General features: G+C 32.5%; 1 long non-coding RNA gene across 1 annotated transcript; it reads left to right on the top strand.

The window, feature by feature from the left end:
• The first annotated feature begins 1,300 nt into the window (after positions 1-1,300).
• On the top strand, positions 1,301-21,840 carry LOC132732098 (uncharacterized). The gene is made up of 3 exons (XR_009625984.1): positions 1,301-1,574; positions 20,746-20,867; positions 21,078-21,840. It is a non-coding gene; the product is annotated as an uncharacterized LOC132732098 (long non-coding RNA).
• The last annotated feature ends 864 nt before the right edge of the window (positions 21,841-22,704 follow it).

The following is a 22,704-nucleotide window of genomic DNA, read 5'->3' as shown; positions in this document are numbered from 1 at the left end:
AATTTTATACAACTCGAAAACCCGCTATCCGTTATAACCTGTTAGTCGTTATTAATTTAGACGAAACAGGTCACAATGTAGGAATATCGTAGCAGGTAAGCGAAATATTCTGCGGCTTTCATTTCTGCGGTGCCGAAACTGACCGCAGAAAACGCAGAAATAAAGTCACCGCAGAAAAATCACTTATACGGCAGCCGATCGTTCCATAGATTAAATGATACCGTGGTATATATTATTATATGCACTTGAATAACTTTTTTTGTTCAAATACTTGCGATATACCAGTTGAACAAGTCGTGAATGTCACTTAACTCTGACAGAGAAAAAACCCACCTTCTTACATATTCTTTCGTACAAATATGCATTTTTATTTAATTATTATTTTTTTTTAATTTATTTATTTATTCATTATTTATTTATTCATTTATTTATTTAAAAAATTGTAAACATGTCTACGAATACATCTAAATATTGTCATTTCTACGCATGCGAACATTTTATTATTTTTTAAGCATTTTATATAATTCGAATTTGCTTACTTTACAAGTTTCAAATCATTTTAAATCTTAGGTGTATTCCAATTTCTTCTTTGACATGTGCTCAAGTACGTCAGTGAATGCGCTTTAGAAAAATCATATCTAATGCAATTTTAGTAAATTCGAATCATTTTCTATTTACAAGTTTCCAAGTGGTTCAGTGAAAGCGTTGGGCCGTACCACAATGGCCAGGCATATTCAACCTATGACCACGATGTAGACAAGTATGGTGCAAACTGTGCCATGAAGTACCAGGGTGGCTGGTGGTACAACAGCTGTTACTATGCCAACCTTAACGGTCTCTACATAACCCCCGGGGTGTGTACTGAAAAAGCAATTCGCTATAAAAAATATTTTCGACAACTGGTCCTTGAAATCTTGTAAAATCATAAAATGATGATCCGGAGAAGATAGAGTGCAAGAAAATGTGGATTAATCAGTGTACATAGTTTACCCATAATTAAAAAATACAATTGTCAGGAACGTGAAAAATTTAACTATTTGTCTAAATTCATTTGTTTCTTTGTTTGTTTCTTTCTTGTTTGTGTGTTTGTTTGTTTCTTTGCTTAAAAAATAATTATTCATTCATTCGATTATTTATTGTTTGTTTATATATTCATTTATTTATTTGTTTATCTATTTATTTATATATTTATTTATTATCTACGTTTTTGCCAACCAAGTGAGTGAGAGAGTGGGTGAGTGAGTGAGTGAGTGAATGAATGAATGAGTATCTGCGTGCGTTTTTATGCACGCGTGCGTGCGAGGGATTAAGTGAGTTGTTATTTTTGCTTTAGTTTTCGCGTCTTGTTCAATCTTCCCTGTTTTGAGTCATAAATTCATGTACGTACATAAACGTTTGTTTATCGTTATGTCAATTTACATCTATATTTTATAATAGGTAATCTCAAACCGTGTATTGTCTTACATTGTGTACCCGAGATATGATGATGTGAGCATCTAAAGTTAGATTATATAAATACTTTGGTTTTCATGAAATAATTTAGTTCCGGACGTATAAAGACAACCTGACTAAAGGTAAGAAAGAGAATTTTTGTGTGTGATTTTTTCCAACAGTCACTTCGTGGAAGTGTTCGTAATTTTACTTATATGTTGTATATTTGTTTTTTTTTTTTTTTTTTTTTTTGGGGGGGGGGGGGGGGTTTAGGCCCATATATGCTCCCAGAAATGTTTTTTGTATGATTTTAAAAAGTCTTTTAACTTTGGTTTCCTATTATAATTTCCAAAATGTTTTACAATTAACAATTGATTAAACCATTTTCTGTTTCCGGTTGCCCTTTGGCAATCATTTCAGTTTTAGCGATTACGTTTTTTGTGTAGGTCAAAATACTATTTGATTACATTTTGGAATTTTCATTACAAATCATTTCACATCCAGTGCTATTTTCTTCGGGTGATACAAATTAACATTCTCTAAAACCATTATTTAAACGTTATAAATCTTGTGTTTACCATGGCTTACAATTAATTATGTAACCGTATTCACATTATGCTTCAGAAAACAAATAAATTTTTCCTCATTTGAAAGTGCAGACATCGATTTTATAACGTTTAAATAATCTTTTAATAGCATGTTAGATACATTATAAAAATAAAATCTTACTAAAATGGACATTGTGTGTCATAAAAGTTGTAAAGAGTAAACAACATTGCATTTTCACTTCCATACAAAATAATAAATCACTATAACTGTATTTATTACCAAAAAGCAACAGAAGCAAAAGATGTTTCACGTAAATTGCCGATGAGTCTCATTTTTGAAACTATAACGGAAAACGAGCAGTTAAAAGGTTTCAATCAGAAAAGGAGTATCGGAGGGGGCATAATGGACCTCTAAAGTTGCATTTATTTGAATTAATTGTTTTTAAAATCATGTATTTATTTTTAAAAGGGGATGAGATAAGATATGAGAGTGTGTAAAGTATCAATACTTTATGATATTAGTTTAAACAATATTTTATTAATAATCCACACATTTACATAATAAATTACATAAAATAAAATTTACGGATTGAGTAGGAAGCTTGTAAAGCTTTTTTGAAAACTCTCTCCGTAATCAGTATTTAACAAATTTCAAATAAATGGTAACAAAATATAAATATCTAAACTAAACTATACATATCATATCGACTTGTTCTTGATTTCTTACTATACATACTATGTTTATGTCAAGTATTCATGAACTAAATTTAAGATACATTGCTGTTAGATTAGAGGTATAAGCACGAGTATGAATTCATTTTTAAAGGGATATTATTGCTTAGTTTAGTGATTGGTTAATTAAACTAATATGTTGAGAAATTTAATTATTAAAACATGTACATTTGGAGGAGAAGTAATAATAGAAGAGAAAAAGAGATAAGGAACAAGAGAAAGAAAGAAAGTCACTTTACTACTATGGAGTTGGAGGACCTTTTTCTTTTCAAACGAATATTATTATGTATCAAATCTTTTTGTTTTTTGTATGTATTTATGTATATGTGCTATAATTGTTTCGTTTTGAGCACCGGTAAGTGAATTATCGCCGTATAGTAAATTATTCAATGTTACAGTTGTGATTTGACTTAAATTGTTTATAAGGACAGTGCGGTCATCTTGATACATGGGGCAGCGGAGGAAATAGTGTTCTGTATTTTCTATTTCACCACATATACAAAAAGGGCTGTCTATTATGTTTTTAGAAAACAGATGTTCTTTCAGAGAGCTGCAATGTGTTCTTAATCGTGTATGTATTATTTGATATCTTCTTTCACCTATATAATAGTGAGCTGGAACTTTTTGGACATCTTCATTTAGTCTTTTTTTGAAAATTGCAAGCGATGGTGCATTTCTTAGTTCGACAGGGAGATCATTCCAGTCTTTAATCGAAAGATGGTAAGAATGAATTTGAATAAAGTTGAGTTTGACAGAAAATATTTCTAGTGTTACTTGCATTTTCGTAAGTTGTATACTGAAGTTTGTCCTACTGTGTTTGGAACTATGGAAGATAGATATTGTGGAGATAGTGTGATTGAACATTTTATATAGCAGAATTAGTTTGTGTTTATAGCGTGCTCTTACTTTTAGGGGTTGAAAACATGTGTCTTCATACAGATTTGAGAAAGAAACAAGTTTCGTTGTACCAGTTATAATTCTGCAGGCTTCAAGTTGGATTTTTTCTAACTCGAATTCATCTTGTTGAGTAATATTATCCCAGACTACATCTGAGTATTCAAGAAGAGGCCGGATGAAAGAAAGATATATAGTTTCGAGTGATCTACGATCAGTGATGATATTAAATACGCGAAGTCAAGTGGATGATAATGATATATATAGCAGAACGAAAGATGACTGTTTAAAATTAAATTTAACTCCCCGATAATAACAAAACCATTTAAAATCTAAAAATATCTCATAAAAAATCATTTACTAAAAAGCATTTTTCGTGTGCAGGATAAATGACTTTATGATTCGACTTTCGTACCGTTTCTTTTATAGTTTATGATATTCGTTTGATAGGCGGGCAGACATTAAACACCATAAGAAGTTCTTTCTCCAAAATACACAAAGGTAGACAGAACATTTAAAATAGATTGTCAAGACTGTATATCTAAGCCTTCCCCTCGCTATATTTCTTACATGGACTTGTCCATCTTTCGATATGGACGAAACCATTCATCATTTTGAGGGAATATTTCAAAAAATTTAATGACTTAATAGGCGAAATCCAGGTGCCGCCTGTTCTCAACAGAGGAAGGATGATTTATTCATGGTCGGCCCTGGTCGCATATTAATATAATATGTTGCGTTTCCCAACCAAAGGGTTACAGGTTTATCTAATATAGTGATAAACAGTGTTTATACATGTATAATATTACTTTGGCACTAAATCATTGTGATTTAGATCTATTTCTAAAAGAAAATCGCTCAATTAAACAAATAATCAAGAGACTTTACGATGCCGTGGTTGTGTGCCCTATAAAGATAGTAAAATGCGAAGAATGTAGTACTTTGTCTTCCATACAAAAGAGTTATTCAATATCATTATTTAAAAAAAAATGGTATGATACTTAAAGTGAATATTCAATATTTCTCGAATATTTACGTGTCATACGAAGATTAACTAAGCATGAAAATTGAATACGGAAAGTGACGAATGTATCCGAATTGTTAAATTGGAATATTGATCAATACTTTAACTTGGACTCCATAAGCTGACAATATACAGCATGATAGTTTTTATACTAGCGACTAGCTAATTATTTACTACAATAATTCGATAACCTTTATGATAAAATTTGAAATTAGGTAATCAAAAAAAAATATCCAAATCTTACAAGTAATGAACTTTTATTTGCTGATAACATCATACAATTAATGTCACAATAGTGATATTTTGTTCTAAATATTTAACCCTTTACTTCATATAGACGTGTTTTGACAGCTTTACGCTCTATTTAGGCCCAAAACAGTGTTTTTCGTTTGAGAAATGTTGATAAAAAAGTGATCATTTTTTCGGCGCCGCCCCTTTCAAAAAGTAACATCCAGTGGTTGCCAGTAGTGGGGTCCCCTCTTTGTTTTGGGGGTTTGAAGGGGGCGGCTGTCCTCTTCATCGCCAAGAAAATTTGGACATGTGACAGGCTAAAAATGAACTCAGGTCGATCGTAAGGTAACGTGTAACCAACAATAAAATACCTTTTACTCTATCTCAATCCATTGAAAGGTTGCAGCACTTTGAAATCAGTTTTAAAGGAAAGAAACTAGGCAAAATAATATTTTTGGGCAATTTTGAGACGAGCCCCCACGTTGCCATGGAAAAGGGAAATTTAAGATTGAACATGCTGTTACAAAGGCTATTGTCCAGTCAACATTTGTGCAAAGTTTCATCAGTATTGAAGCATTTGTCATAGTTTCATAGCAGTTTGAACTTGTAACAGGAGGCTTTTCTTGAAAACGGCTATTTTGAACAATATGATCATAAAGGAAAGGGTTACTATCGTTTTAAAAACATATCTCAATATATCAAATTATACTGGTTTATACTGGTTTGCTAAAAATGTACTGAGTATACAGGACAAAAGATAAAATCATTTTGTCATCAATTATTTAGTGATCGACCAACCATGGTCAAAACCATCAACTCAACAATCAATCAATCAAGCTAACAACCAATCAATCAATCACTCACTCAATCAATCAATCAGTCAATTATTTAAACAACAAACTTTGAGGGTACACAGTCAATAACTTCCTAATACCCTTTCGATCACATAACAAAGTCGTTAACATTTATACACTACGCGTTACAGGAATAAGAAATTTGTTTAGATCTTATCAATCGGAAATCTAATTGTTTACACTGTAATAATCACAAGGGCGTTATATTACCACGGTTTATCTAGGACGTTTGTTTCTTTCTTTCGTTCTTGTCTGTTTTTAAAATAATTATTAATTCATTTGATTATTTATTGTATGTTTATGTTTTCATTTATAAATATATAATTATTAATACATTATATATATATTTATTTATATAATATCTTTTATTTATATACGTACCTAATTGCCAACTAAGTGAGTGAGAGAGTGAGTGAATGAGTGCCTTTGTGCGTTTTTATGTGTGCGAGCGTGCGAGCGAGCGAGCAAGGGAGTGAGTGAGTTTTCGCTTTAGCTTTCGCGTCTTGTTCAATCTTTCCTAATTTGAGCCATAGATGCAAGTACGTACATCAACGTTACTTTATCTTTATAACAATTTACATCTTTATTTGGTAATAGGTAATCTCAAACGATGTACTGTCTAACATTGTTGTACCCGAGATATGATAATTGTATGTAAAAATCATATAATTTTTGGCACGTGATATATTGCACGTGATAGTCACATATAATTGTTCACTCACAATGTGAAATCTAAAAATTAGAAATTTTATAAAATTTTGGTTTTCAAAGAAAAAATTTAAAATGCGGACGTAACCCGAAAAACCTGACTAAAGGGAAGAAAGTTTTTTTGGGGTGTTATAAGGGGTTTTTTTTACAGTTATTTGGGGAAGTGTTCGGTTTTTCCCTAATAAAAATATCGGGATTTCTCTTTTAAAAAAGGGGGATTTTTGGAAAAAATATTGAAATGTTCAAAAAACAGGGGAGGTATTTTGTAAAGCGGCCGGAAGCTTTAAAGGGAGTAGAGTTTGCCGTACAGTAAATTTCCCAAACGTCCCCGGTTCGAGTCTTGTCAGGCTTTGGGATTTATCTTTGCCCCGTGACAAAATTTAGGTGTTTTAGTCCCTCAAAGGAGAAAAAAAAAAGGGGTTTTTTGTTTAGTAAAAAATGAAAAAGGGGGCGATTTGGTTGGGAACTGTGTTGAGGGAAACCTGATGATTCGTACAATTCAGAATTACGGTCTGAAAGGAAGTGTTGTATTGTTTTGAAAATTGTACATCATATCTATTATTAATGTTGTAAAGCTAAATCCTACTGTCTGTTGAGGCCTTTAATAGTGGATTTTTTTCATTCCTTTTCGTTTAAGAATGGCATATTTGAACTTTTGATGATTAAAATAAAAATAAAAATATTATTATGAAGATATTCATATTTGTCATATTATACTTATTTCAAAATTGAGAAATAACCGATTTTGTCATTCTTCATAGAAAGGTGGTTAACAGTGTTGGCTTTATTATTTAAAAAAAAATCATTGTCGGCTTTTATAAAACAATATAATACAATTTATTCAGTATATAGCTTATAAACTTTAAAGCAAATCAATAATAAACAAATTATCAATAAAGAAAATGTTATATTAAACAGAGTCTACAAAAGGGAAGTTAATCTATAAAAGTAATAGAAAATGTTATATTAGATATTTACTCTTTATAATCAACATATTTCTAATAAAAAATATATATTTGAGCAATATCCAAACTGATAATGTTAACTAAATTCATATTATGGATAAATATTAATTTATCTCAAAAGTTAAAAAAAATATCCTCACATTAGTTAATCAATATAGGAATTTATTCTGGTAAATTGCTATGCAATAACCAATTAAACCAATTTAGTGTCACTCTGTCTTGTCATTTGGTCTTGTGTACTAGACGTGCACATGGTGTGCATTTCTAGTTCAGGTATAGTGCACAAATAGTGCAGAAGTGTGTAAATTTCGTTTGACTTCAACTGTAGACATGACCTTATGTAATGAAAACTAATGCATGGTTTTCCTCCGCATATGAGTGTATTCGACTCGTCTCCCTTTATTATATCATGATAACATTTGCCGCGAAACATGAAACGGACATTGTGGAAACTTAAGTCGATGAAAGTTTGTGTTTTGACTTATTTACTTAATTATGGAGATTTATATTTTTTACCATGATTACTTGTTGATAATTGTAGAAAATGAGTAGCGTTAAAAATGAAAACGAAAGTGTACACACTTTATTACTTTCTTATCATTTCACGGCGTCTCAACGCCGTGATATTGTGATGGGTAGTTTTCGGTAGCATGGGCAAAAGTCACGTGACAAAATTCATTTCGATTTCTACAGCCGACATTTTATTGGCTTTTCACGCAATCATTGTACAGCCCATTTCCGTGAAAAGTTACATAGAAACATTTTCCTTTCAAATCATATACATTTGTAGAATCTAAACAGTATTTTTATCCACACGCGATATATTTACACAATTCCGCACATCCTTTCGACACACTTGAGAAATTCTCATAATAAAACCCGGATTTCGAATATCGTTGTGATCTACATTGATGCCGTTATCCATTCGTTCATTCATTCATATATTTTCAAAATTTTCCTACATGAAGAAAGTTCACCTACCAATTAGTATAAGGATAGGTAATGGACTGTTATAAACGATTATCCTATTAATTTTATATATTACGTTTATCTGTTGCACAGAATGGTTGTTTTTACAAGGTGTACCAGTATCCGGATGTTGAAAGCTATCCGATTTTCTGCAAAACTGCTGACACATGGCCATCTATTTTTTTATGAATACTTTACCATGAATTTGCATGGCTTAATAAAACTGAGCCTGCAACATTTCTTAATTTTGATGTTTGGGGTGTTCTTTTGGGTTTCAGGTTTTCTCTATTTTAAGGGGAAGTAACTTATGTTTACTATTTTATTTGTTCTTTTCTGTCTATCTTAGGTTGAAGTTAGGTATTACTTACTATTTTTGTTTAATAAAATTTACCAGTTGTAAGGTAATCAAAAGCATAGAGGCCATGATGAATGAATATTGATATATATTTTTTACTGGCTTTATATACCTTAGACCAGATTTTTCTAGTTTGTTCAGTTAGCACATATACTATAGGTATTCTGCTAGAGGAATATTCTAATCAATATGTGAAATTATTATTTTCTATGTGTTTGTATGTAAATTGCTCATAAAATAACCTTTGGTAAAAATGAAAAGGTAGAATATTTAAGCTATACATATGGGTGCTCATTTTAAACACTTGATATACAGTATATACAGTTAGTTTTATAGTAAAGTCTAATGAGGGACAGTATTTGTTACTGTAAGAGATATGCATTTAATGTTTAGAAACTCACACAACTTAATCTTTAATTTTATTTTTTCTTTTTATACTTTACAATATCATGTACATTATAGTTTTCTTTCTACAAGATTATGAATTCCACCCAAACACCAATGTTAATAGGATGTTATATTTATTTTTAATGGAACCTGAGAATTATTTATGTAATGTTCATACAAGTGTATCATAGTTAATATGGATATAATGTGTATTTCTGTATTTAAAGACTTACAGTTATGATGGATGAGACTTGCATTTAAATTTATAAATGATAATACATTATCAGTCTACAGGTTTAAAGATGTTTTATACCCAGTATTAGCTGGCTAATAATAGTATCTATATTAACAGAGTTTATATATTATAGTTTTCTTTCTACTAGATTTTGAATTCCATCCATTAGTGTTACCAATGTTAATGTTAGGATTTCATATTCATTTACATAGAAACTGGGAATTGTAATGTTATGTGCATACATGTATATCTTAGTATATTGATATGATGAGATTTATAATATTTCTGAATTTAAAGAGTTACAGTTATGTCATTATTATTAAAGGGATGAGACTTTCATTTAAAGTTATAAATGATAATACATGTATTGATTGAAAATGTCCTGAATCATAGATCCAGCAATATAATTTATAAAGTCTCAAAACAAATCATATTCTGAATAGTTACATTCTATATTTTTCTAACATGTGTATAGTTTGAAATGGACAGCTTCTGCCTTATCTATTTGTAATGGAGGGACACCGGTCTCAATCTCCAGGTCTCCTGAGTCAACCCGACAACATACTTTTCATAGAGTAGATTGTTACTTGCCCTTGTAAAATTTGTACACTAAATTTTATAGTGGGTGATTAAATGTGCCACATGAAAACCAACAAAGTACAAATTTAAGTAACCAGGCGCCAGATGAAAACATTAAAATACAATCTACCACGAAGTGGTTCGTTGGTTGCATAATTTTCATGTTTTCGCCCGGTGCCCTTGATGCAAAATACAAATCAGTCTTCATAAAATTTCTTATCATAGAAAAAAGGTTAGTTTTTTATCTGTACAAAAAATAGATATTGTACATGAATTAGCACAGTTATGTTCACTTTCAAATTGACCTGTTATAAATAATGGCACAACCAATAACTGTCTAAGCCCTTTTTAGTAAAAATAATTATACAATGGTATATAAATTGTTATCTTAATTAAGACTATATGAGTATGTAAGTTTTTCTTTCTTATTTATTAATTAAGAATTATTTATCTGATAATTTAAAAATCTAAATATCTGTCATGGTTTAGAACTGTTCACTATTTAGGGGAGAAAATGTGTAAGTGGCCAGATAGCTCAATCGCTACAGCCGCGGTACATTATTCTGTGGGTCACAGGTTTGAGTTATGGTGAAGCTGAAAGTTTTTCTCATCCTGTGACTGCATATAACCATGAGTTTAATTCACTATGCTCTGTAAATTTATATCAGAAATTCAAGGACATTAATCAAAATAGTGGAGAAATATGTTGTGGTTTAGAACTGTTTCATTATTTAAGAGGAAATGTGTAGCCGGGCGGATAGCTCAGTAATGGTCTTCTGAAAGTCATGTGTTCGAGTCATGGTCAAGCAGTTTCAGTCAGGGTTTAGAAGTGGTTTTGCGACTGGCACATGTTTTATTCATTTAATAAAGTGCATTTAATTTGAAATGGACAAAGGCAGTATTGCATGATACTGTAAAAGCATTTGATACAGTTGATCACACTATACTGCACATGAAGAAGTTCTTTTTCTTCTTCTTCATTAAACTTCAAGCATCTTCCATATGTAATGACATTCTTACATGGTTCAAGTTTTATCTCTGATAGCAGCTGGTTGATGTGGCTGGTACTTCTTCTACTTCTGCTCTGAGTACCTATGGTGTCCCCCTGATGTTCATTTTAGGTCCTCTTTTATGTCTAATATATGTCAATGACATGTCTGCAACCCTAAGCAATAAGCTTTATTATATGCATAGGTACAAGTATCAGACCTGGGAAGAAAAGATATGACTAGATTTTCTTCCCAGGTTCGATACTCGTGCATGTGATTATATGATGATGACTCAGGTATCCTTGTATCTGGTAAAATAAATCTTAAGATTGATTAATTGACTATAAATTGTCTTTGCATCTTGGCAAGACAGTGTCTATTCTTTTTGGTTTAAGTTTCAACTTAAACTGGGTCTAGCCTCCAGGTCACATGAAATGGTACAGCTATAAAGTACACATCTTTTGTTAAGTATTTAGGTCAAATTCTTTTGGCGTCGCCCTTTTGATGCTTTGCATCAATGCTTTTCTTCTTGTCTTTTTTGAATAATTTTATTTTCTTGCGCAATAAAACATTTTTTCCCTTAAATGAGACTTGGTTTTCCATATGCGTTTCACAGTAAGCATTTACCATACCAGGTTGTACAATAACTTAATTGGGTCTGTAAATCAGTCTTTTACACAAAGTCTTCTGAACTTCTGCTATAATAATAATTCAGAATTCCTGTCTCATTATTGTGAGCAAAATTCTGAGTTTCCTTTAGCTATAAGCTGGAAAATGTTTAATTATCCCCCGCCGAAAAGGCGGTTGGGGATATAAAATTAGTCTCCGTACGTCCGCCTGTCCTTCCTTCAGTCTGTCCTTCCGTCCTCATTTTAGTCCGGACCATATCTTAAAAAGTATTTGAGGTATCAACTTGAAACTTCATAGGTGGATAAATCATATTTAGGAGAAGTGCAGTGCACAACAATAATGATTCTACCCTACATAATTTTTCAGTTATTGCCCTTTGTTATTTTTCAAACTTAATTTTTGTCCAGAGCATAACTCAAAAAGCCTTAAAGATGGATAGATCTAACTTAGGAGGTGTGCAGTGCAAAAAATTGATAACTCTACCCCTTCATAGTTTTTGAGTAATTGCCCTTTGTAATTTTGCATACTTTATTTTGCATTATCATACGATTATAATTTTTTAGTTATTGACATTTGTTATTTTTCATACTTTTTGTCCGGAGCATATCTCTAAAAGTGTTAGAGGTAGATCTTACTCAGGAGGTGATAACTCTACCCTTCATATTTTATGAGTTATTGCCCTTTGTTATTTTTCATACTAAATTTTTCACCTGAGTGGTCCAGCATATCTCAAAAAGTGTAAGAGGTAACACCTTGAAACTTCATAGGTGGATAGACCTCATTGAGGAGGAGTGCTGCACACAAGAGTGATAACTGAGCGTGCATTATTTTTCAGTTATTGCCCTTTGTTATTTTTCATACTAAATTTTTGCAGAGTATAACTACAAAAGCCTTTGAGATATCAACATGAAACTTCATATATAGAAAGATCTCACTCAGGAGGTGTTCAGTGCATAAGGGTGATAACTCTACCCTTCATAATTTTTGAGTTATTGCCCTTTTTTATTTTTCATACTTAATTTTTCACCTGAGTGGAGCATATCCCTAAAAAAGCTTTTGAAATCAATATGAAACTTTATAGGTGGATATATCTTATTAAGGAGGAATGTTGTGCACAAGAATGTTATTTACTCTACCCTTTATAATTTTTGAGTTATTGACATTTTTTATTTTTCATACTTTTTGTCCGGAGCTTATCTCAAAAGTGTTAGAGGGAATAACTTGAAACTTCATAGGTGGATATATCTCATTGAGGAGGATTGCCTCACGCAAGAATGATAACCTACCGTGCATTGTTTTTCAGTTATTGCCCTTTGTTATTTTTCATACTTAATTTTTGTCCCAGAGTATAACTACAAAGGCCTTTGAGATATAACATGAACCATCAAAGGTGGATAGATCTTACTCAGGAGGTGATAACTCTACCCTTCATATTTTTTGAGTTATTGCCCTTTGTTATTTTTCATACTAAATTTTTCACCTGAGTGGAGTATATTTCTAAAAAAGGTTGTTAAATGTCAACATGAAACTTCAAAGGTGGATAGATCTTATTAAGGAGGAATGTTGTGCACAAAAATGATAACTTTACCCATTATAATTTTTGAGTTATAGCCCTCTGTTATTTTTCATACTTTTTGTCCGGAGCTTATTTCAAAAATTGTTATAGGTTACAACTTCATAACTACAAAAGCCATTGAAATATCAACATGAAACTTCATAGGTAGATAGATCTCACTCAGGAGGTGTGCAGTGCAAAAGAGTGATGACTCTATCCTTCATAGTTTTTGAGTAATTGCCCTTTGTACTTTTTATGCCCCCCTTCGAAGAAGAGGGGGTATATTAATGTTTTGCTAATGTCGATCTGTCTGTCGGTCGGTCTGTCTGTCTGTCGGTTTGTGGGTCTGTCCGTCGGTAGACCACATGGTTTCCGCTGATTATCTTGAAAAGTATTTATCACAAAGTCTTCATATTTCACATAGTGATTGGTCTTAACTAGTAGATGACCCCTATTGATTTTGGGGTCACTAGGTCAAAGGTCAAGGTCACATGGGCCTTAAATGTTAAAATGGTTTCCTCTGATTATCTTGAAAAGTATGTTTCACAAAGTCTTCATATTTCACATAGTGATTGGTCATCGCTAGTAGATGACCCTTATTGATTTTGGGGTCAATAGGTGAAAGGTCAAGATCACAGGGGCCTTAAATGTCAAAATGGTTTCCGCTGATTATCTTGAAAAGTGTGTATCACAAAGTCTTCATATTTCACATAGTGATTGGTCATAACTAGTAGATGACCCCTATTGATTTTGGGGTCACTAGGTCAAAGGTCAAGGCCACAGGGGCCTTTAATGTCAAAATGGCTTTCGTTGATTTTTCCATAATTGAACACTTCCATGTACCCATTTTTGGCAAGTTTCTGTAATAAAATTACCAATTATGTGAGTCAATGGCTAGAAAGGGGGGTATATGTGTCGTTCGACATTCTTGTTCATACTTAATTTTTCACCTGAGTGGAGCATAATTCAAAAGGTCTTTGAGATGTCAACATGAAATTTCATTGGTGGATTGATCTTATTGAGGAGGAATGTTGTGCGCAAGAATGATACCCTTTATAATTTTTGAGTTATTGCCCTTTGTTATTTTTCAAACTTTTTGTCCGGAGCTTATCTCAAACAGTGTTAGAGGTATTAACGTGAAACTTCATAGGTGGATAAATCTCATTGAGAGGAGGAGTGCGGCACACACCTACCGTGCATTATTTTTCAGGTATTGCCCTTTGTTACTTTTCATACTTAATTTCGTCCAGAGCATAACTACAAAAGCCTTTGAGATATCAACATGAAACTTCATATGTGGATAGATCTCACTCAAGAGGTATGCAGTACACAAGAATGATAAATTATTTTGCTCTACTACATATGCATGGCTCTTGTAACAAGTTACATTGTGGATAGATCTCACTCAAGAGGTATGCAGTACACAAGAATGATAAATTATTTTGCTCTACTACATATGCATGGCTCTTGTAACAAGTTACATTACACTACTTAAAAACCTTCTTAACAAGTTAACCTGTCAATTAAACTCAATGCTATTTGGAGATACCTTAACATTATACTTATATTATAACTGTTTTTTTTGTATTTTTTCTCTTTTTTTTCGCCGTGACAATCACATTGCTGCATTTCCCAGCAATTTTTTACTTGTTTTCTATTATTGACTAGTGACACAAAAGAACACAAAGTTGCACTACTGCCATGTCACATGGACAATTCATACAATAAGTATAATTAAAAAGCAAATTTAAATGATTTAAAAAACATGCGGAACTATTTTTCAATAGTTATTAAAATAGAAAATGACCTTTGAGTAGGAATGATTGGCAAAATATCTGTAATGAGCGCATTTTGTTTTGAGGGAGCTTCTCGATTGCTGCATTGCAGCAACATTTGTACTTGTTGAGTATGTAAATAGCTTGCATACTTCTGCAAACAATGACATATATTCTTTATCATACGATGTCTCACTCATCTATACATCTATACATATACACATATATAATAAAGATTAGATATACAACGAGAACAATGTATAGCAGTATAAACACACCATGTCCCAATTCTTTTTATTTTCGCCGACTTTAGAAAACGAGTTTAGCGAGTCTTTTTATACCAACATGCTCTTATGTGCGATAGGCATTTAACGTCATACTGAAATCACTTAAATATTTCAAATAGAAATTGAAACAGTTGAGTTAAGAAAAAAAATTGTAAAAGACAATAATTATTTTATTCAACATTGTCATGATCCGCATTGAAAAAAAATATTTTTAAGGGACCTAAAGAAACGCGATACGCAACATTTTAGCTGTGAATAACTTATTGTTACACTTAAACTTATAAGCCGTTGTGTTTGTATTATCGTCATAGAGATCAATTAAAGCATATTTTCCTCGATTATATCTGATGTTTAGTTACAAAAGGTAAATAACAAAGAAAAACAAACTTGTTTCAAAAGGAAATGAAACCCAACTTGGTTACGTAAGAGACACCTAGCTAAGACAATAATTATATTTTCTTGATATTGTTTTTAATAATTGCTAGTTTTTGATATATGAGCATCTCCTTATATACGTCTCCTTATATACGTCTCCTTTTATACGTCTAACACAATTAAACAATCACTATGTTTATTTACGGTGCAATAAATTCTTCCTAACAGCAAATCAAATATTCAATATACATTTCGATTAATTCATTATAATTATAGATTACACATGCAAATCGTTTTCTACTCGGATAAGACGAACATTGACTGGACTTGGGACAAAAGTTTGAAATGTTATTTTGCAAATAAAACATTGGATTTTTCCTTAAACTATGTTAAAATACTGGAATTATACTATCTTAAAAAGAAATCAGACCAACAACTAAGGACAAAAGAGTCCAAAAAATTGCAATAACAATTTTCAATGCACTTTTACACGTAATGTGAATCGATCTACCTGTTCTATTGATCTAGCTTTTTTTAAAATTGCAAATCTAATTGGTTGCTTTGTGTTGCCTTTTTCAGTATAGTTTACGATTCAATTCTATAAAATATAATGCTCAGTTTATGCTTATAGTTTCAACTTACTGTCATAAGCTATCATTGATTTGAATTGTTTAAATACTGCTTACAGTGCTCAATGGAAACACAAGCGAACTTAAATAGACTTACACAGAGCAAGCAGTGTGTCTAAATGTTAATAAGCGGAGTAGCTATTTTGCCATCAAATTAGATGCGTCATTAAGACTGACTGTTCAACTTATTATAGTATAAAAAACATTAAAAGCAAACAACAACAAAAAATTTTCTAGCCCAAAAACGTATGTAAATATATCTTGATTTAGCTTATTATTGATGATCCCCTGTGTAATTGATTTCTTTTTAACGGTTTATTCTGATATATTCCAAATGTCACGGTTCAGAACTGTTCACTATTTAGAGGAAATGATTTGTTAGCGGCCGAACAGAACATATAACACTAGCCTCACACGTACCTCTCCTCAATCATACATTAACGGGTAAGTAAAGTGTAAAGAGTATGTGAAGACAGTATGCAAAGAAAGTGTGCTCGATAGTTGGGCAAGAATAAATCAGACCGAAGGATTGGGATAACTCAATAATTAAACAGACTCTAACGTTTAAAAAAATGAATAACTAACACACTTTGACAAACAAACAAAAATACTGCAAATGCCAAAATACTCTAAGACGCTGTGTTTTATGAATATATACTCTATCGTGATCTAAATTAATGACAAACAAAATACAAAAATATATCCCTTATCGATTATTTACTCAGTAAAGAAAACAAATCGGAAAGAAAAAAAGATACCTCACGAAAATATATGACAATTCAGTTTACATATTCACAAAACAAAATTTAGAAACCCTTTTACATACATTTCACATACAATAAAATCCTAAATAATATTGACACTAACAAAAGTCCTAATCCACTATATACCAAGATACCTGATAAATATTCTTTCAAGATGTTCAATGTTCTCCATTTTCTCATTCCCGCGTTAGTTATCCAGTTCCCATAATAACTACACGTCGAAGGAGTTCCTCAATCCCCTCATGTATAGATATGAAGCGATAATGAATACGCGAATGTGCACACTTATAGCTTCAATAACACTGTCGCGTTAGATTTCACAAAAATAACTCCCGATGCATCACACTTTCATAAATTAGTATTCTTCCATTCTTTGAATAAAATCCTGTCTGGTTTAATCAAAAATTGGGGTCCTAACGGCTGCGCTGGAAATTCATCACCTCTAGGAAAATACGTGGTCGGATTCACATCCATGACCTATAGATTGCCTCTCTCGCTCAATCGCTACTGATGAACGTAAACTCCTCACCTCCTCTGTCCAAACACTGTGGCTTCTCATAGACCACACTGGCCACCAATGTCACAGAGTAGAATTGTAACTACAAACTCCTGGCGTAGTTTCGTCAATTTAATATAATACGAAGAATAAGCCTTAACACATAAATACATGATTATATTACAAGTTTATTATAACATACATAAAATACAAAAAAAACAACAATTGAGCTATGATATAAGAATTATTTCAAGTAAATAAATAAAATGAAAAAAGTAAATAACTTAATAATAAGTTATTTCCAAAAATTCTATTAAATAAACTTATAGAATCAATGCAAGTACAATTGTGTATCTAAACGCGGGAGAAAATAAAGACGAAGTGAAGTGGAGAAGGAAAATTCGCGGGAATTTAGAAGAAAGGAAATGTTAAAAACCAATGTAAACTTTCTCTCAGATCTCTTTCATACAACGTACAACACGATTGGACATACAAAAAAATTTCACAAAATTGCACGAGATACAGACATAGTTTAATTGTTTCGGCCGTTTTCGTGCATTTCCGCTTATAAGCGTACGTTACGGGACCTTTCCATACAATACAATAGCAGACAATGACAGACATCACGGAGGCTTACGACAATAGACGCATGTGCGGACATTAAGGATACTTTTCCCGCGACTAAATAACGAACAGTGCAGAGCAAAACGAACAATAATATAATAATAATAATAATAACAAATAAATCGGTCTGTTACACAAATATGACGAACAGTTAACATATTTACATCATTTCCTCTAAATACCATTAATTATCAGTTGCTCACTTTATGCCGGCTCGCCACGGCGAGCCGGTATTACGTTAGGATTTTACTGAGAAACAACCTAAAACTCCGAATCCATCCAAAAATTTAATCGAAGCTTGGCTTCCAGCTTTCTATAAAAAATTATCTATCAGGGCTAGGATCCAAAATTATTTAGCCAATCAAATTTAATCTTACATAGCGTCAAAAAACCTTCAATTTTCACGCCATATTTAAAAAGCAGCAAGTATTGTTTTGAGCGCAAAGATATTATGATGATTAAAAACGTTTGTTTTCATGAATTCTTTTCAATAAATCATATTAACACTGACTTTTGATTTAGCGATTTCACCTGTTCCTCTGTAGTAAGTTTTCGTTTGGTTAATTAACATAAGTGTACACCTGGTCTGTGCATTTTTTTCTTTTTCCCTTTTTCCGGTCATTTTATCCTTTCTGGTATTTAGTGTATATATTTACTGGCCGGGATCCGGGACGCCCGGACTGGCCGGGATCCGGGATCGTATAAGATATAGAGGAAAAACTTATAAACTATATTTGTGTTGATTATTGTCGTAATGAAAGGCCATTAAACGTTAAGTTTTTTTTATTGTATGTAATGAACGTTAAATTAATTAAACTTTGGATATAAATATATTTAGAGCTATTTATCAACAAACTTAAAAATCACAATACTTATAATTATATGCCTAATTAATTGGAAAAATCAAAGACTACATTCTTGAATTGGTCAAATCCCGGGATCCCTTTATGTTTTAATGCGATCCCAGCTTTTCTGAAAACTATTCTTGAACTGTCCAATTCCTTGGATCTCTTTAGACTTTAATACGATCCCGGCTTTTCTGAAAACTATATTCTTGAACTGGTCGATTCCCGGGATCCCTATATGTTTTAATAGGATCCCGGCTTATCTGAAAAGCATCTAAGACTGGTTAGTTCCAGGGATCCTACGGAATGCCGTTAGGGCCATCGCCTATGAATGTGTTGATCTAAAACGCGATAGTCGATAGTACGATGGTGAAAACGCGAAATCACGAAACTACGATGGTGAAAACGCGAAAGCACGATGATGAAAACGCGATAGTACGATGATGAAAACGCGACAGTACGATACTACGATGATGAAAACGCGATAAACTATCGTGTTTTCACCATCGTACTGTCGCGTTTTCACCATTGTAGTTTCGTGATTTCGCGTTTTCATCATCGTACTGTCGAGTATCGCGTTTCAGATCAAACCATTCATAGGCGACGGCCCTAACGGCATTCTGGAATGCCGTTAGGGCCATCGCCTATGAATGTGTTAAACTGAAACGCGAAAGTCGAAAGTACGATGGTGAAAACGCGAAATCACGAAATTACGATGGTGAAAACGCGATAGTACGATGATGAAAACACGACAGTACGATGATGAAAACGCGATAGTACGATGGTGAAAACGTGATAGTACGATGATGAAAACACGACGATACGATGATGGAAACGCGAAATCACGAAAGTACGATGGTGAAAACGCGATAGTACGATGATGAAAACACGATGATACGATGATGGAAACGCGAAATCACGAAAGTACGATGGTGAAAACGCGACAGTACGATGGTGAAAACACGATAGTTTATCGCGTTTTCATCATCGTACTTTCGCGTTTTCATCATCGTGCTTTCGCGTTTTCACCATCGTAGTTTCGTGATCTCGCGTTTTCACCATCGTACTATCGACTATCGCGTTTCAGATCAACACATTTATAGGCAATGGCCCTAACGGCATTCCGTAGGATCCCTATATTTTTAATAGGATCCCGGCTTTTCTGGCTGATTTAATTGACAACTTGTGTTTACTTTAGGACTTGTGTCTGTCACTCATTCCAATACTAAATATCATATTACAACTTAACTTCGTATAAAGAGACATCTTTATGAATTCTACCTATCTAACATTTATTTGGTCAAGGTCAAAAGGCCATATAGTAAATGTGCATAGACATAGGGACTTCATTCTATCTGTTTACATGCATCTTCATATATACTCATATTCCTCTTTGTTAAACTGAGTGAAACTGGCTTCCATAACTTTATGTCACTTTTATTTTGATGTTCGCTGAAGTCTCTTCAGCTAACAGAACTGTCATTTTTACATTTAAACGCACCCCTGGAAAAAAATTACGAAGCGAGTCGCTACTAGCTTTTTTAAAAGCTAACCTTGTTTTTATATTTATTTATATTTAGAGGCAGTTGAAAATAGTTGGCAATATAATTTCTAAAATGCCCGATGCTGTTTCGTTAATTCTAACGTGGCTTATTGACTTATTGATTTGACAACTAGTGGGTTGGTGTTAGGGATAACGGCGGCAAACCACACTGAATTTACTAAAACACTGTTCATTGACGACATAGGGGAGCATTGGACCATGGGACGAGTTGACTAAGGGAAACTCTCATATAATATACTTCTATATATGTCCATCCTTGAAACGTGATAGGACAAACGTTTCTTGATTATTATATTTCAGCTTGTGCAATACTTACGTGGCTACAAGTTGACGTTATTTGACTAAATGTATTTTGTGTCGAAACAGACGGATACACGATTGATCTCTGTAAGAAAGATGACATTGGAATGATTGCTTCCAAGGTAATTGCGTACTCCTTGTTTTTTGTATAAGAAATATTCGTATGTATGCGCAATATTACTGACTAATATTTATGAATAACCTACTTTAAGATAGAAAAAATATTGTCCATGCCGTTTGCTCATTTTAAATATCGCCTTAGTTTATATGATTATGAAGCGGTTTCAATATCATTTTTTTAAAACACTGAAAAGTATAGTGTTTATTTTCAGAGGTGATTGCAAATAAACACATCAAAGGTTCGTTGCTAAGAACCTTGCAAGGATACAGGACCAAATGAACCAACATACCATTAAACTAGAAAAGAACATATTTAGATGATTTCAATGACATCCATGGAACATTTGTTTAAGACAAATATATTATAATACATTTCCTAGACAATATTCTTCAGTTGAATAAGTATCATCATTTAAATCGAGAGACCTTTGCATATACATGTAGTGAATTTACAATTAGAGATATTCATTTGTTGGTATGAGTGTAGAGAAAAATATATAACGTTGGAAGCTACATTGAAGTGCAGAAGATTTTCGTTATCATTAAGTTTGGATGGACAAACTTTAATCTTACTTAATGACGGATTAAATTTCAGTTTGAATATTAAGGAAATTACCTAATCGTTCTTTTCCAGCATACAATGTGACAGTTAGTGTATAGTATACTTATTGCATTTTATTGATATTTTACTTCATTTTATCAATTATGTTTCCAAAGGTCTGTATGCAATCTAGGTTGCCAAAAAAGTGTAATGATCAGACCTCCTTAGTATTGTATTCTCTTAATATTCATACTTTTCTCTGGAAATATGATAATTAAAATTATAAGTATGAATGCGGATGGTCCAAATGATGGCAGAGGGTCCGCAGCAAGGCGGAAAACGGCGATTCATGACATAGTCTGGAATGAACAACCAGATATCATTTTCTTTCAAGAATTTAATTGGGCTAGTATTAATTGGAAAGTGAATTCCCTACCTACGAACTACACTCACATTCGTCATAACGATACTTGTATTGTTCTAAACAATAAGCGAATAAGTAACATGACAGATATACATCAAACTGTCCTTGAACGTCTCGACCCTAAAGAACATCCGAACAAAATTGCGCAAACGCGCTATTCGATTAAGTATTTTACAGTTGATAATTACTTAGACATAATTTGTATGTCTTGGCACGGTCCACATAGAGGTTTTACCGATGACGAAAAAGTTTGCTTTTTTAATGACCATCTTATGAAGTTCATAAAAAGGATAAAAAATAGGTATAGGTTACCAATGATTATTGCTGGTGATTTTAATGTTGAAAGAGATCATATCAGCAAGTATGTTGCCCATCCATTTAAAATTTTAAATTATGAAGCCTCACCACGACGACAAGATGTGGGAGTGATTGATTTTATCATTACGACTGCTTCTTTGGAATCATCTGATGAATCCTGGTTAGATCTAAATGAAACTTCGGCTGAAAAGCCACAGGATGTATTGGATCACGATCCAATTAAAGCATCATTGATATTACCAGAACCGGTTGAAGATATTCATATACTTTTTAAAGCTGGTTAAATTAAAAAGGTACTCTGTTGATAAATAAAAGAAATCGAAATTAAGATAAAACTCAAGAAGCTTGTCCTTTTCTATTCATTTTGAACTCCGAGTAGAAGAAGATACCTTCTTTCATCAAGTGACAATTAACAAAGTAAAACGTATTAACTGTGATTGCTATTATAAATGAAGTGTATGAATGAAACTTCAAGCCACATAACGTTGTCATATCATTGAATACCATGGTATTTTTGCATTTACTACCACACTTAAAATGGTTTAGCTGAAAAATA

This window comes from Ruditapes philippinarum, unplaced genomic scaffold, assembly GCF_026571515.1.
Source record: "Ruditapes philippinarum isolate M1 unplaced genomic scaffold, ASM2657151v2 ctg3148_1_1_1_1, whole genome shotgun sequence".
Lineage (NCBI taxonomy): Eukaryota > Metazoa > Mollusca > Bivalvia > Venerida > Veneridae > Ruditapes > Ruditapes philippinarum.
Note: the sequence above shows the minus strand (reverse complement) of the source record. Positions and strands in the feature narration are given on the sequence as shown.